This window comes from Hemiscyllium ocellatum, chromosome 3 (genome assembly GCF_020745735.1).
Source record: "Hemiscyllium ocellatum isolate sHemOce1 chromosome 3, sHemOce1.pat.X.cur, whole genome shotgun sequence".
Taxonomy (NCBI): Eukaryota; Metazoa; Chordata; class Chondrichthyes; order Orectolobiformes; family Hemiscylliidae; genus Hemiscyllium; species Hemiscyllium ocellatum.
Window position 1 is genome coordinate 43,802,805 of NC_083403.1, and position 15,693 is coordinate 43,818,497.

The 15,693-nt window shown below is 45.3% G+C and overlaps 1 protein-coding gene across 1 annotated transcript in view; it reads right to left on the reverse strand.

The window, feature by feature from the left end:
• ibtk (inhibitor of Bruton agammaglobulinemia tyrosine kinase) overlaps positions 1 to 7,960 on the reverse strand; it is a 115,034-nt gene extending 107,074 nt beyond the window's left edge. Inside the window, exon 1 of the mRNA XM_060849741.1 lies at positions 7,817 to 7,960. The gene's annotated coding sequence lies outside the window, so the exon portion shown is untranslated. The remainder of the gene's footprint in view (positions 1 to 7,816) is intronic.
• Between the last annotated feature and the right edge of the window lie 7,733 nt (positions 7,961 to 15,693).

The following is a 15,693-nucleotide window of genomic DNA, read 5'->3' on the forward strand; positions in this document are numbered from 1 at the left end:
TTCCAGGCAGTGGAGCCTGTAGGTCAAGCCTCTCTATACATTGAGAACATCGCTATTTTCTGCACAGACTCGCTGTCAGTGCGCAAACTCACAAACATCCACAACCAGTTCAAACTGGCCTCAGAAGCCAAAAAAGGTAAATCAAAGCAAGACCAAGGCAGTGTTCTTTGGGAAGTTCATGAGACATGATTTCCCATGAACAAAGCCATGCTGACTATCCCTAATCAATCCTTGTCTGTCCAAGAACGTATAAATATTGCCCCTCAGGGTTCCCTCCAACAACTTGCCCACAACCAATGTCAGGCCACTGGTCTATAGTTCCCTGGCTTCTCCTTACCACCTTTCTTAAACAGTAGCACCATATTAGCCAACTTCTAGTTTTCCAGCACCTCACTTGTGACTATTGATGATACAAATATCTCAGCAAGGGGCGCAGCAATCACTTCCCTAGCTTCCCACAGAATTCTAGGGTACACCTGATCAGGAACTGGGGATTTATCCACTTGTGGTTCAAGACATCCAGCACTTCCTCCTCTGTAAAATGGACATTTTTCAAGATGTCACCATCTAATTCCCCACATTCTATATCTTCCACACCCTTTTCCACAGTAAACGCTGATGTAAAATACTCATTTAGTAGCTCCCCCATCTCTTGTAGGAACTGGATGGTTACTTCTTCAAAAAAAGTCAAAGAGGATTGATGAGGGCAGAGCGGTGGACGTAATCAACATGGACTTCAGTAAGGTGTTCGACAAGGTTTCCCATGGGAGACTGGTTAACAAGGTTAGATCTCATGGAATACAGGGAGAACTAGACATTTAGATACAGAACTGGCTCAAAATGATAGGAGACAGAGGGTGGTATGGAGGATTACTTTTCAGACTGAAGGCCTGTATCAGTGGAGTGTCACAAGGATCGGTGCTGGATCCACTACTTTTTGACATTTATGAAGTGATTTGGACATGAACGTAGGAAATATAGTTAGTAAGTTTGCAGGTGACACTAAATTAGAGGTGCAGTGGACAGCCAAGAAAGTTACCTCAGATTACAACGAGATCTTGATCAGATGGGCAATGGGCAATGGGCTGAGGAGTGGCAGATGGAATTTAATTTAGATAAATAAGAGGTGCTGTGTTTTGGAAAAATAAATCTTAGCATGACTTATACACTCAAATGGTAAGGTCTTTGGGAGTGTTGCTGAACAAAGAAACCTTGGAGTGCAGGTACATAGCAGGTAAACAGTATAGTGATGAAGGAGCATCACTCCGAAAGCTAGTGTGCTTCCAATTAAACCTGTTGGACTATAACCTGGTGTTGTGTGATTTTTAACAGTGAAGGCGGCGTTTGGTATGCTTTCCTTTCTGGTCAGAGTATTAAGTACAGGATGTTGGCTAGGTCACTTTTGGAATAGTGTGCGCAATTCTGGTCTCCTTCCTATCGGAAAGATGTTGTGAAACTTGAAAGGGTTCAGAAAAGATTTACAAGAATGTTGCCAGGGTTGGAGGATTTGAGCTACAGGGAGAGGCTGAACAGGCTGGGACTGCTTTCCCTGGAACATCGCAGGTTGAGGGGTGACCTTCTAGAGGTTTATAAAATAATGAGGGACATGGATAATACAAGTAGACAAAGTATTTCCCCAGTGGTAGGGGTGGGGGGAAAGAGTCCAGAAGTAGAGGGTATAGGTTCAGGGTGAGAGGGGAAAATATAAAAAAGGGACCTAAGGGGCAACTTTTTCACACAGAGGGTGGTGAGTGTATGGAATGAGCTGCCAGAACAAGTGTTGGAGACCGGTACAAATGCAGCATTTAAAAGGCATCTGAATAGGTATAGGACTAGGAAGGGTTTAAGAGGGATATGGGCCAGGTTCTGGCAATTGAGACCAGATTTAAGTTAGGATATCTGGTTGGCATGGACAAGATGGACCAAAGGATCTGTTTCCGTGCTGTACACCTCTATGACTACTGGGCAGACTTATCTTGTATTCCCCTTCACTGTCAGGACAGATTTCCTGAAGGTATTGAGAGTACGAGTCAGAAGGGCCAGGGCATGTGCAAAATCTTAGAGGAGCGCATTGCCAAGGTGAGACAGAAACTTGTCTTTTGGATGCACCATTCCCTCTTCATTACAGGTAAAAACCTGATCATCAGGTGGGAGGCACTCTTGGTTGTTGGTCCATTCCCAAATCTGTGTAATTGCAGTCGCCCAAGCCATCTCCCACTTCATCTGGAGGGCCATGATTGAACACGTCTGCAGAGTCACAATGTCCAAACCTCTGGATAAGAGGGGGAAAACATTTACCCAAACACCACAGTCATCCTGATGGCCACCTTTGTGTGCAACTTCATCAAGCTGTGTGGAGATCCTCAGTACACAAACACCAAGTATTGTGTGGAGGTACTACTTGTCCCCAGTGTTGCGAAGGATGGGCCTGGCCCCACGGCACCAGAACACTCCAAGTAGTTGGACTGTTCCATATCACCTCTACTTCATGGAGAAATTTGCAAAGAAAAACATCTTTGACCACAGATTCATCAGGGAGTGGTCAGCATGCAGCATTCTCGATACTTTGTCAGAAAAGGAGGGGATGGACCCTGTCACATTGTCAAATGACTTTGCTCAGGGAACAATGTCTTGATACATGTTAGAAAGATCTGGGGATGAGACATCGCTTGGCTGGTGGTGAGACAGTCACTACCATGTACATCCAGTCTGTCTGCACCACAGCATGCTGCTCTCAAAGCAGCTCAGGGTGGGGTGGGACTGTTAGAGATTTCCACACATCTGCTTCTGCAGAGGTACCTTTCTCCAGGCTTCATTGGTCTGTCAAAGTATGTCCCAAGCAGCCATGTCATGCAGGCCTCTGTGCTGTTGTCTGACAGCCAGCCAAAAAAACGTACAAACAAACAAACAAACCAAAACAACAGACTGCACCTGGAGGACCATCAAATTGGTGAAAGACACTCTTTGGTCTGCCCGAAACCTGTTGGTGTTCCAGAACAAGGACCTGACCTTGACAGAGTGTTGCAGACTGGCACATTCCAAGGTCCAGGAGTATATGCTGGAGGGGCACACTAAAGCTTGGGGCAGCTGCTAGAAGAAAGTGAGGACTACAGATGCTGGAGACCAGAGTTGAAAAGTGTGGTGCTGGAAAAGCACACCAGGCCAGGCAGCATCCGAAGAGCAGAAGAACCGACATTTCGGGCACAAGCTCTTCTTCAGGAATGAGGCTGATGTGCCAAGTGGGCTGAGAGAAAAGGTAGGGAGGAGAGCTGAACACTTTAACTTCCCCCCCCCCCCCCACTCCACCAAGGACATGCAGGTCCTTGGCCTCCTCCACCGCCAGACCCTGGCCACACGACGCCTGGAGGAAGAGCGCCTCATCTTCGACCTAGGAACCCTCCAACCACACGGGATAAATGTAGAATTCACCAGCTTCCTCATTTTCCCTTCCCCCATCTTATCTCAGTCCCAAACCCCCAGATTCAGCACCGCCCTCTTGACCTGCAATCTTCTTCCCAACTTCTCTGCCCCCACCACCTCTCCGGCCTATCACCCTCACCTCCTTCCACCTATGGTATTGCCAGTGTCCCTCCCCCAAACTCCCCCCTCTCTTATCTCAGCCCTCTTGGCACACCAGCCTCATTCCTGAAGAAGGGCTTATGCCCGAAATGTCGATTCTCCTGCTCCTCGGATGTTGCCTGGCCTGCTGCGCTTTTCCAACACCACACCTGGAGCAGCTGCTGCCAAAGTGCAGCATCAGAAAGACCACTGCCCGAGGTCTTTCGGCCAAAGAGAAGTGTGAGTTTGTTCAGTTATCAGACCCTCCCCCGGGCCCCATTTATAAGTATATATAACCTTGCACAATTAGGAAATCCTTTGGTTTGTTTGTTGGACAGAGTTAAATTCCAATGTTTGTTTGTTTTCTTCATATGCTACTGTATAGAACCAAATTGCTTTAGTGACTTTGTATGTATGTATTTTTATGAATAAAGTACATTTTTGAAATGAAAAAAAGCCTGCAAATTGTTTGGTGGTACTCAGTTGGATTCGTTCCGAATCACTTGGTTCAGTAGTGTGTGCCAGCCTTGATATAGAAATGGATGCAACAGCTAAGCGCATGAGGAGGGGACAAAGTTGTCCTTGATATCAAGACAGCATTCACAGAGTAGGACATCAATATCCTAGAAAAACCAACGTCTATAAATGTCAAGAGTGACCTGAATCATACTTGGTCCAAATTAAAACTGGCATGATTGTAATGACTTGAACTGTTATTCGACCCTTTCTTTGTTTTATAAGCAGCAATAGAGTTCAGTTTGACAACAAGCTCTTAGTTCAGCTCACATGCCTCTAAATCTACGTACATATCTTTAAATCACTTTCAGTCTTTAATAACGCAATGGTTTTTTGCCAGCCTCCCACCCTCTAGGCCACCACCATATGAGTTCCAATTCATCCAAAATTTTGAACTTGTATTGTACCCATGCTGCACAGACCCATCACCTTCGCTGGCCTGCAGCACTTCAGTCCTCAAATCTTAACATTTAAAAATAGGTGCTCCTATCTTTAAAATACACATATGGCATCAACTTCAATCATTACAATGTCACCTGAATGCTTCATTCTCCGACTCAAATTTAGGTGTGCCTTGAGTAACACACGTCTTTCAATGATTTTCTGCCCTAAACCTATGGATCAAGAGTGGCTTCCTCCTGAAAACCCATACTGTTGGCCAAACTGGAATCACCCGTTTTTCTCTCCCTTGTGGGCTCATGTATCTGAAAGAACCTTGGGATGTTTCTCTGATAAGTGGCAATATATCATTTCAAGCAGTTGTTGATTACCCTTTATTATATTCTTTTTTATGAAACCATTGTGCAGATTCACAAGTACCAAGCTGTGTTTAAATCAGAAACTACAAAAGCTTCAAATCAGTAAGGTCATATTTCCTTTCAACACAACATTTCATAAGAAAGCCTTTGCATCACAAGATCAACAAACATTACAAATTTGAGGTTAAACATTTAAACATGTTGAAAAATCAAATCCACAAATCACACATAACTGGTTTAACTATAAAAACCTAAGATCGCACAAAAACAGCCTGAACTTGCTAGTTGTTTTCTTGGCACTATTTCCTTGATACCAGTATGAAAAAAAAATGGAATTACATGCAATTTGCATTCAGCACACTTGAGTTTCCAACTCATTTAAAAACATCACTCTGATCCAGAACTGCACATGCCCCAGAGTGTATGAATCATAATCGTTTCCATCAACTCCACTTGTTTGCAGTTCTTCAAGGAGGCTTCAAACTTCGACACATATCTTTCAAAGGTAAATGTACTATTAGGTATATTTTAATGTCTTTTAAAACATTTTATACACATTTAAGTACCGTGCTCCAATCTAAGTGAAATATAGCTTCAGTAATTTCAAAAACACTTAATTCGCAGTAGTGGACAAAATGATTTAAAATAGAGTTGTAAGTGGATCTTTCACAAAGTAGTAATTAAAATTTACCAGGTTACAACATTTAAATATCATGAATTGTGTTTTAAAATTCTAGCGGATTCTACTGATGTAGGAAGAACGAACAAGAAAGTGGATGCAATCTTAGAAGCAATTGCACTATATCTGACCAACTGTGGCAAAAGCAAAAGCTCTATTCCTATCATAAGGCAGCAAGTTTTGCAGAAGAATAATTAGACCAAACATATCATATCAAAAACACCATTATACAAATGACAGACAAAAAGAAAATGACTCTCCTTTACAACAATGATAAAACAGAAGCGGTGACCACAAAACTACTAGTCTCAAGGATAAGAATCTCAAACACAAAACTTGGGGTGTCAGGGCAATAAAATGACTAGCTATTTAAAGTCATCTGAGCTACTAAAGAGATAGTAGTACATCCAAGACTGGTTATTCTAGCAAAGAGAGAAGAGATCCATCTGTTTGTGTATTTAAGATTCTTAAACTGAACTGTGTTGTGTTCCAAGTTGTCGCAAACTCTAGAATCAAAGCACATAGGTTGAAGTTTCAAAAGAGGGTACATATACAGACAAATTAGTGGATAATTAGATTAAGAAGATGAATTCCAGAATATTCTCAAGATCCATATGTTTCCACAAGCTTGACAGCATCCAAAACAAGCAGTTCACTTGAAGAGTACAGCATAACCGACCTAAAATTCACTCCTGCCATCAGAAGTAGTACAGTGGCAGCAGTATACAAGATGCACCTTAGCAATTCACCAAGTACCTTCCAAACCCCTGATCTCTGCCACTCAAGGACAAGGCCTGCGAACATCACTGCCTACACATTCCCTTCCAAGTCACATACCATCCTGACCCAGAATCTCTTCACGCTTGCTTGCAGAGTCCTGAAACTCTGAATCGAACAGCACCATTCATACAGCTTTCTCATGCAGACTGCAATGGTTAAAAGGCACCAGTCACCACAACTCTGAAGGGCATTTTAGGATAGACAATAAATATTTGGACCTTGTCACAAATGCTCGTAGCAACACAGAACTTAGAATTAGGCCATTTGATCCTGTGCAGCTATGGTTGATCTGGTTATGGCCAGAACTCAACTTTCCCATCTTGTTCTCAAAAAGTCTTGGATCCCCTTGGCCATTAGAAATCTCTCTCATTTGTGCATTGAACAATTTGAGTAATCCAATCTCCTTGCTTTCTGGAAAACAAAATACCACATCTTAAATTCTCATCTATCTTAAAAGGCAATAACTTTTACCAAACTGTCACCTCATTTTACTCTCTCCAATAAAAGAAAACATCCTCCTTGCATCCACCTATCATTTTCTCACAGAATATTGTTGGTTTCAATAAGCTCATCTTGCATTCTTCTAGACACTAAGAGATTCAGGCCCAGTCAGTCAGCTTTTCTTAATAAGCCCAACCTCTTCATCCCAAGAACCATTGAACCCTCTCAGAACTGCTTCTCACACTTTTTCCCCACATAAGGGGAGCAAAACTGTATAAAGTACTTCACAGTTAACATAGTAAGGGTACACACAGCTGCAGTAACATCAGGAATGAACAAACACATTGGTCTTTCTGCAGACACTTGCCCTGTTTGAGTGACAGGGGGAAGAGGCAAGTTGTAAAGGAATTAAATCAGTGACATTTTCATTTACAGTTACAACTGGTTTACAATTGAAAATGGTTGGGATAGAAATACTCACATCCAAACAAATTATATTAAACCATTAAGAAATTTGTATTCAAAATTCCCCATCTAACATATAAAACGTCTGCATTCAAATAGGAACGAAGGAGGCAAAGATATGAGAAAGAAATTGCCAAGAAGATCGTCAGAAGAGAACTAACACCAATGTTTTGGAATGGTGTAACCTGAACTATAATTATAGAATTAACAAGATTAATTATGCTATCAAAATTCCAAAGTGCATATTACACAGAAACGGAAGCAGAACAAGTGCAGCCCTGCAGGCGGGAATATCTACACAGAGACACTGTCTCAGTGCAGTCCCATCTTTAATCACAATCTCACACGGTCAGAGGCTTCTGCAGCCTCGGCCCCGGCCGCAGACGTGGCACAAAAAAACCCTCGCAATCAGCCCTGTCCCTGTCGAGTCAAGGCAGAAAGAGAAGGGAGGAGGGAGGAGGGAGGGTGACAGGGAAAGCCGGTCTCCCGGCTCACCGTCACCCAAGGGGCCGGCTCTGCCAAAGGGTCAGGGCGGCAGGGGCCCGAGGGTGGCCGGAGGGAGGGGAGGGGGGCGTCTCCCCCAGCCCACGGCAGGCCTGTGCTCGGGGCAGCTCCTTACCTCTCGCTAGATGAAACGGACACTGCAGAGGGTGAAGGTGGCGGTGGAAACAGCAAGGAACGAGGACACAGTCACCATGATCACAGGCGGCGGCGGCGGCAGCGAGAGCGGCACAGGCTCCGGTTCCAACTGAAATGTCAGCACCGAGCCGCACACCCCAACATCACCAACTCCCATTGGCTGTGACGTCACAGCGCCACTGCTGATTGGCTGGGCGCTCCACCAATTGTCTCTCCCTGGGTGCAGGGTGTCTCCAGGTGGAAACTGACAGCCTGACTCTATCTGACAGTCTGAGTGTGTGACAGTCTGAGTGACTGTGACAGTCTGAGTGTATGATAGTCTGAGTGACTGTGAATGACAGTCTGAGTGTGTGACAGTCTGAGTGACTGTGAATGACAGTCTGAGTATGTGACAGTCTGAGTGTGCGACAGTCTGTGTGGGACAGTCTGAGTGTATGGCACTCTGAGTGATAGTGACTGACAGTCTGAGTGTGTGACAGTCTGAGTGACTGTGAATGACAGTCTGAGTGTATGACAGTCTGAGTGACAGTGACGGACAGTAGTTTGACTGTGAATGACAGTCTGAGTGTGTGACAGTCTGAGTGACAGTGATTGACAGTCTGTGTGAGACAGTCTGAGTGACAGGGACCGACATTTGTGTGTGACAGTCTGAGTGTGTGACAGACAGTCTGAGTGACTGTGAATGACAGTCTGAGTGTGTGACAGTCTGAGTGACAGTGACGGACAGTCTGAGAGTGTGACTGTGAATGACAGTCTGAGTGTGTGTCAGTCTGAGTGACAGTGATTGACAGTCTGTATGAGACAGTCCTAGTGTATGATAATTTGAGTGACAGTGACTGACAGTCTGAGTGTGTGACCATCTGAGTGACAGGGACCGACATTTGTGTGTGACAGTCTGAGTGTGTGACAGACAGTCTGAGTGACTGTGAATGACATTCTGAGTGTGACAGTCTGAGTGACAGTGACAGACAGTCTGAGTGACTATGACCGTCTGAGTGTATGATAGTCTAAGTGACTGTGAATGACATTCTGAGTGTGTGACAGTCTGAGTGACAGTGACTGACAGTCTGTGTGTATGATAGTCTGAGTGACAGTGACAGTCTGAGTGTATGATAGTCTGAGTGACTGGGATAGACAGTCTGAATGTATGATAGTCTGAGTGACTGTGACAGACAGTCCGAGTGTGTGACAGTCTGAGTGACTGTGACAGACAGTCCGAGTGTGTGACAGTCTGAGTGACTGTGAAAGACACACTCAGACTGTCTGTCACAGTCACTCAGACTGTCACACACTCGGACTATGACAGTCTGAGTAACTGTGACAGTTGGTCTGAGTGCATGACAGTCTGAGTGACTGTGACGGACAGTCTGAGTGTATGACAGTCTGAGTAACTGCGACAGACAGTCTGAGTGTATGACAGTCTGAGTGACTGTGACAGATAGTCTGAGTGCATGACAGTCTGAGTGACTGTGACAGACAGTCTGAGTGTGTGACAATCTGAGTGACTAATAGTCTGAGTGACGGACAGTGAGCGTGACAGTTTGAGTGACTGGTAGTCTGAGTGATGTGGAGGTACTGGTGTTGGACTAGGATGCACAAAGTTAAAAATCACACGACACCAGGTTATCGTCCAACAGGTTTATTTGGAATTACAAGCTTTTTCAGTGTTGATCCTTCGAGTAAAAAATGAGGTCTGCAGATGCTGGAGATCACAGCTGAAAATGTGTTGCTGGTTAAAGCACAGCAGGTTAGGCAGCATCTCAGGAATAGGGAATTCGACGTTTCGAGCATAAGCCCTTCATCAGGAATGAGAGAGAGTAGCCAAGCAGGCTAAGAAAAAAAGGTAGGGAGGAGGGACTTGGGGGAGGGGCGATGGAGGTGGGATAGGTGGAAGGAGGTCAAGGTGAGGGTGATAGGCCGGAGTGGGGTGGGGGCGGAGAGGTCAGTAAGGAGATTGCAGGTTAGGAGGGCGGTGCTGAGTTGAGGGAACCGACTGAGACAAGGTGGGGGGAGGGGAAATGAGGAAACTGGAGAAATCTGAATTCATACCTTGTGGTTGGAGGGTTCCCAGGCGGAAGATGAGGCGCTCCTCCTCCAGCCGTCGTGTTGTTATGTTCTGCCGGTGGAGGAGTCCAAGGACCTGCATGTCCTCGGTGGAGTGGGAGGGAGAGTTAAAGTGTTGAGCTACGGGGTGGTTGGGTTGGTTGGTCCGGGCAGCCCAGAGATGTTCTCTGAAGCGTTCCGCAAGTAAGCGGCCTGTCTCCCCAATATAGAGGAGGCCACATCGGGTGCAGCGGATGCAATAGATGATGTGTGTGGAGGTACAGGTGCACTTGTGGCGGATATGGAAGGATCCCTTGGGGCCTTGGAGGGAAGTGAGTGTGGAGGTGTGGGCGCAAGTTTTACATTTCCTGCGGTTGCAGGGGAAGGTGCCGGGGGTGGAGGTTGGGTTGGTGGGGGGTGTGGATCTGACGAGGGAGTCACGAAGGGAGTGGTCCTTGCGGAACGCTGATAGGGGAGGGGAGGGAAATATATCCCTGGTGGTGGGGTCCGTTTGGAGGTGGCGGAAATGACGGCGGATGATACGTTGTATGCGGAGGTTGGTGGGGTGGTAGGTGAGAACCAGTGGGGTTCTGTCTTGGTGGCGGTTGGAGGAGCGGGGCTCAAGGGCGGAGGAGCGGGATGTGGAGGAGATGCGGTGGAGCGCATCGTCGATCACGTCTGGGGGGAGTCTGCGGTCCTTGAAGAAGGAGGCCATCTGGGCTGTGCGGTGTTGGAACTGGTCCTCCTGGGAGCAGATGCGGCGGAGACGAAGGAATTGGGAATATGGGATGGAGTTTTTACAGGGGGCAGGGTGGGAGGAGGTGTAGTCCAGGTAGCTGTGGGAGTCAGTCGGTTTATAGTAGATGTCTGTGTTGAGTCGGTCGCCCAAGATGTTGATCCTTCATCAGGAAACTAATGGGGCAGGATCCTAGGGCACAGCATTCATAGTAAAAGATCAAAGTGTCATACAACTGATGTGATGTACTAAACAAACCTAGATTGCTGTTTAGTCTTTAATAACTTCAAATGGGTTGCAGGTTTCAATTCATTAATATGTAAATCCCAGAACATCTTTCAAGTTAAATTCCCAAGATAACTTAAAGTTTTATAAAAAAGTGACATCTCAACTCAGACAATGCATTAAAGGTGTGAGTTTAGGGTCTGTCTGCATTCCAACCATGAGTCAGACTGGTTCTATTTCCAAAGTAAGAATTTATAAAATGTCGCATGGACTGACTGCCTGCAGATTGTGTAGTTTTTATACAAAATGGAATGTATTTGCAAATTCAAATCTGCAAATGCAATTCACCCTGTGGATTATATGCGTGTGTCCATGTGTGAGAGTGAGAGAGAATGTGTATGGTGTGTGTGTGTGTAAGCATGTGTGTTTGTGAGAGTATGTGTGTGTGTTTGTGCTTGCTTGATATAGTGTGTGCGCGAGTGTGGTGGAGTATATGCCTGTGAGAGGGTGTGCACGTGAATGTGTGGGTGTGTGTGGCTGAGAAAAAGCATATGTATGAGAGAGGGTATATAATTGTGTGTAAGTGAGTGTGTGTGTCTTTGTGTATGAGAGAGTGTATTGTGCAATGGGGCCACCTGTAATGTGACATGTATCCAAGGTCCTGAGTTGAGGCCATTCCCATGGGTACCAAACTTGGCTATCAGGCTCTCCTTTACGTTGTAGCCTGTTCCAAAGTCCACCTTGAAGGATGATTCACCTGAAGGTCTGAGGCTGAATGTCCCAGCATACTGAAGAATTCTCTGACTGAGAGGGAACACTCCTCTCTGATGATTGTTGTGCAATGTCCATTCACCCGTTGCTGTAGCATCTGCTCAGTCTCACCTCAGGGCATCCTTGCCTGCAGCATATGAGATAGATAATGTTGGCCAGGTCACATGAGTACCTGCCGCATACATGGTGGGTGGTGTCCCCAGATGTAATGGTGGTAAACGTGTCGATACTCTTACATGTCTTGCAGTGTCTGCCGTGACAAGGTTTTATGGTGGTCACCTGAAGACCAGGCAGTTTGCTGCGAACAATGATTTAGTTGAGGTTTGGTGGTTGTTTAAAGGCATATAGTGAAGGCGTGGGGAAGGTCATGGCGAGATGCTCATCCTCACTGATAATGTGTTGCAGGCTGCAAAGAACATGGCGTAGTTATTCGGCTCCCAGGAAGTACTGGACAACAAAGGGTACCTTACTGGTTGCAACTTGTACTTGCAGAATTTCATTTTATTTTGATCAAAAACTGCATAACCCCATGTAAGATTTTGTAACTCTCTCTTTAGAAATATAATCAGTCTGGCCTAACATTGGGACACAGACAGACTTTAACTTCACACCTTCAATGCATTATCTGAGCTGAGATGGCACCTATTGTTAAAGGCTATCTTGAGAATGATTTGGAGATGCCAGTGTTGGACTGGGTGAACAAAGTTAAAAAACACACAACACCAGGTTATAGTCCAACAGGTTTAATTGAAAGCACACTAGCTTTCGGAGCGGCGCTCCTTCATCAGGTGGTAGTGGAGGACACAATCCTAACACAGAATTTATAGCAAAACTTTACAGTGTGATGCAACTGAAATTATACATTGAAAAATTGATTGTCTATTAAGTCTTTCATCTGTTTGAATACCATGATAGTTTCACTTCTTTCATGTATAAACCACAAAACCTTTTTTTTTAAAGTTGCATTCTCAGGTTAGCTGTAGCAATGGGTTTTTTTTTAGATTACTTAGATTAGATTACTTACAGTGTGGAAACAGGCCCTTCAGCCCAACAAGTCCACACCGACCCCCCGAAGTGCAACCCACCCATACCCCTACATTTACCCCTTACCTAACACCACGGGCAATTTAGCATGGCCAATTCACCTGACCCTAATTATCTAGACAATATGTTGAAGGTGTTGGCCCCCTGTGTTCTCTGTCTATGCCATGATGTTTAGATTGATTCTGATCTAAAAAGTGAGATAACAGAGTTTTACATGAATTCATGCAGTTTTTGAGCTCAGAGTTTTACATGAATGCATGCAGTTTTTGAGCAAAGTATAGCGTAACTCTGCAAGTACAAATTCACCCTACAAAATATATGTGTGCATGTGGGTCTTTGTCTGTCTGTGTCTGTCTGAGGTGGGGGTTGTGAGTGTGAGAAAGTGTATGTGTGTGTGTAGTGAGTGTAGAGTGTCTTAAGTCTATGAGGGGGTGCATGTGTGAGTGTGGGAGTGTGTGTGTCTGTAAGGGTATGTGTGGGCATCTGTGTGCGCATCTGTGTGTCCATGTGTATGTGTGTATAGGAGTGTCTGTGTTTATGTGTGTGTGGGAGTGTGTGTATGTAGGAGCATCTGTGTGTGTGTATAGTGCAATGGTGGTCACCTGTAATGTGACATGAACCCAAGGTCCCAGTTGAGGCCCTCCCTATGGGTACCGAACTTAGCTAACAGCCTCTACTCGACCACTTTTCGCTGCTGCCTGTCCCAAAGTCCGCCTTGGGGATTGATCTTCCGAAGGTCCGAGGTCGAATGTCCTGGACCACTGAAGTGTTCCCCAACTGGGAGGGAACACTCCTGTCTGTTGATTGTTGTGCAGTGCTCATTTGTCCGTTGCCATAGCCTTTGCTCGGTTTCCCCCAATGTACCATGCCTCATGGGCATCCTTGCCTGCAGCGTATAAGATAGACAACGTTGGCTGAGTCACATGAGTACCTGCCATGTACAAGATGGGAGGTATCCCCATGCGTAATGGAGGTATCTATGTCGATACTCTGAGACATCTTGCAGCACCTACCATGACAGGGTTGTATGGAGCTGTCCTGAAAGCCGGGCAGTTTGATACGAACAATGATCTATTTGAGGTTTGGTGGTTGTTTAAAGGCAAGTAGTGGAGGTGTGGGGGAGATCTTGTTGAGGTGCTCATCCTCATTGATAATGTGTTGCAGGTCATGAAGAACATGGCATAGTTTTTCAGCTCCTGCGAACTACTGTACAACGAAGGGTACCCTGTTGGTTGCAGCATGTGTCTGTCTCCAGAGGAGGTCATTACGGTTCCTTGCTGTGACACGTCGGAACTGGTGGTCAATGAGCTGGGCATCATACCCCATTCTTGTACTTCATGGGTTCTTCCAGGTGCCCGTCACGTTCCGCTCCATCTAAGCAGATCCAGTATTCGTGTTGGGCTTGTCCATAGGGGATGGCTGTTTTAATATGTTTTGGGTAGAAGCTTGAGAAGTGTAGCATTGTGAGGTTGTCTGTGGGTTTGCAATAGAGTGTGGTACTGAGGTGATCCTTGATGGAGATGCATGTTTCTGTAACTCAGCACCCACGGACCAGTCGAACCAGGAACATTCCTCGTCACAATGGACGCTTCCGCACTGTACACCAGCATCCCCCACAATGATGGCATCGCGTCAACAGCCTCAGTACTTAACACCAACAACTGCAAATCTCCAAACACCATCCTACAACTCATCCACTTTATCCTCGATCACAATGACTTCTCCTTTGACAACCAGTTCTTCATCCAGACATATGGAACAGCCATGGGAACCAAATTTGCATCCCAATATGCCAACATTTTTATGCACAGACTCGAACAAGACTTCTTCTCTATGCAGGACCTCCAACCAACATTGTACACTAGGTACATTGGCAACATTTTCTTCCTCTGGACCCATGGCAAGAAGTCACTGATAAAACTACACAGTGACATCAACAAGTTTCATCCCACCATCAAACTCACCATGGATTACTCTCGACTATCTGTCTCATTCTTGGGTGACCATCTCCAAGATGGACTTTGGGACAGGCAGCAGTGAAAAGTGGCCGAGCAAAGGCCGATAGCTAAGTTCGGTACCCATAGGGAGGGCCTCAACCGGAACCTTGGTAACCACCATTGCACTATACACACACACAGATGCTCCTACATACACACACACACACACTCACTCACACGCTCACACACAGGCGCTCCTATGAACACAGACACACATATACACAGATGCGCACACAGACACCCACACACACCCTTACAGACACACACACTCCCACACTCACACATGCACCCCCTCACAGACTTAAGACACTCTACACTCACTACACGCACGCATACACTTTCTCACACTCACAACCCCACCCCAGATAGACGCACACACGCAGACAAACACCCACATGCACACATTTATTTTGTGGGGTGAATTTGTACTTGCAGAGTTACATTGTACTTTGCTCAAAAACTGCATGAATTCATGAAGAATTCTGTTATCTCACTTTTTAGATTAGAATCAATCTAAACATCTGGCATAGACAGAGAACACAGGGGGCTAACATCTTCAACATATTGTCTAGCTAACACCCATTGTTACAGCTAACCTGCAACTTCTTAAAAAAAGATTTACATATGAAAGAATACATATGGTATTCGAACAGATAAAATACTCAACAGACAATCAAGGTATTTTTCAATGTATAATTTCAGTTACATCATACTGTAAATTTTTGCTATAAATACTGTGGCTTAGAATTGCTATCACCTGATGAAGGAGCAGCGCTCCGAAAGCTAATGTGTTTCCAATTAAACCTGTTGGACTATAACCTAGTGCTGTGTGAAAACTAACATGGTCATTCTAAAAGATGAAAGACGTAAGCTATATTTGTTTAATATTACATCCCATGACACTGCAATCCTATAAAGCCTGTGTCTTATGATACTGCTCCACAACCACCTAATGAAGGAGTGGCGCTCTGAAAGCTAGTGCTTCCAAGTAAACCTGTTGGACTATAACCTGGGGTTGTGTGATTTTTAACTTGGTTTTTA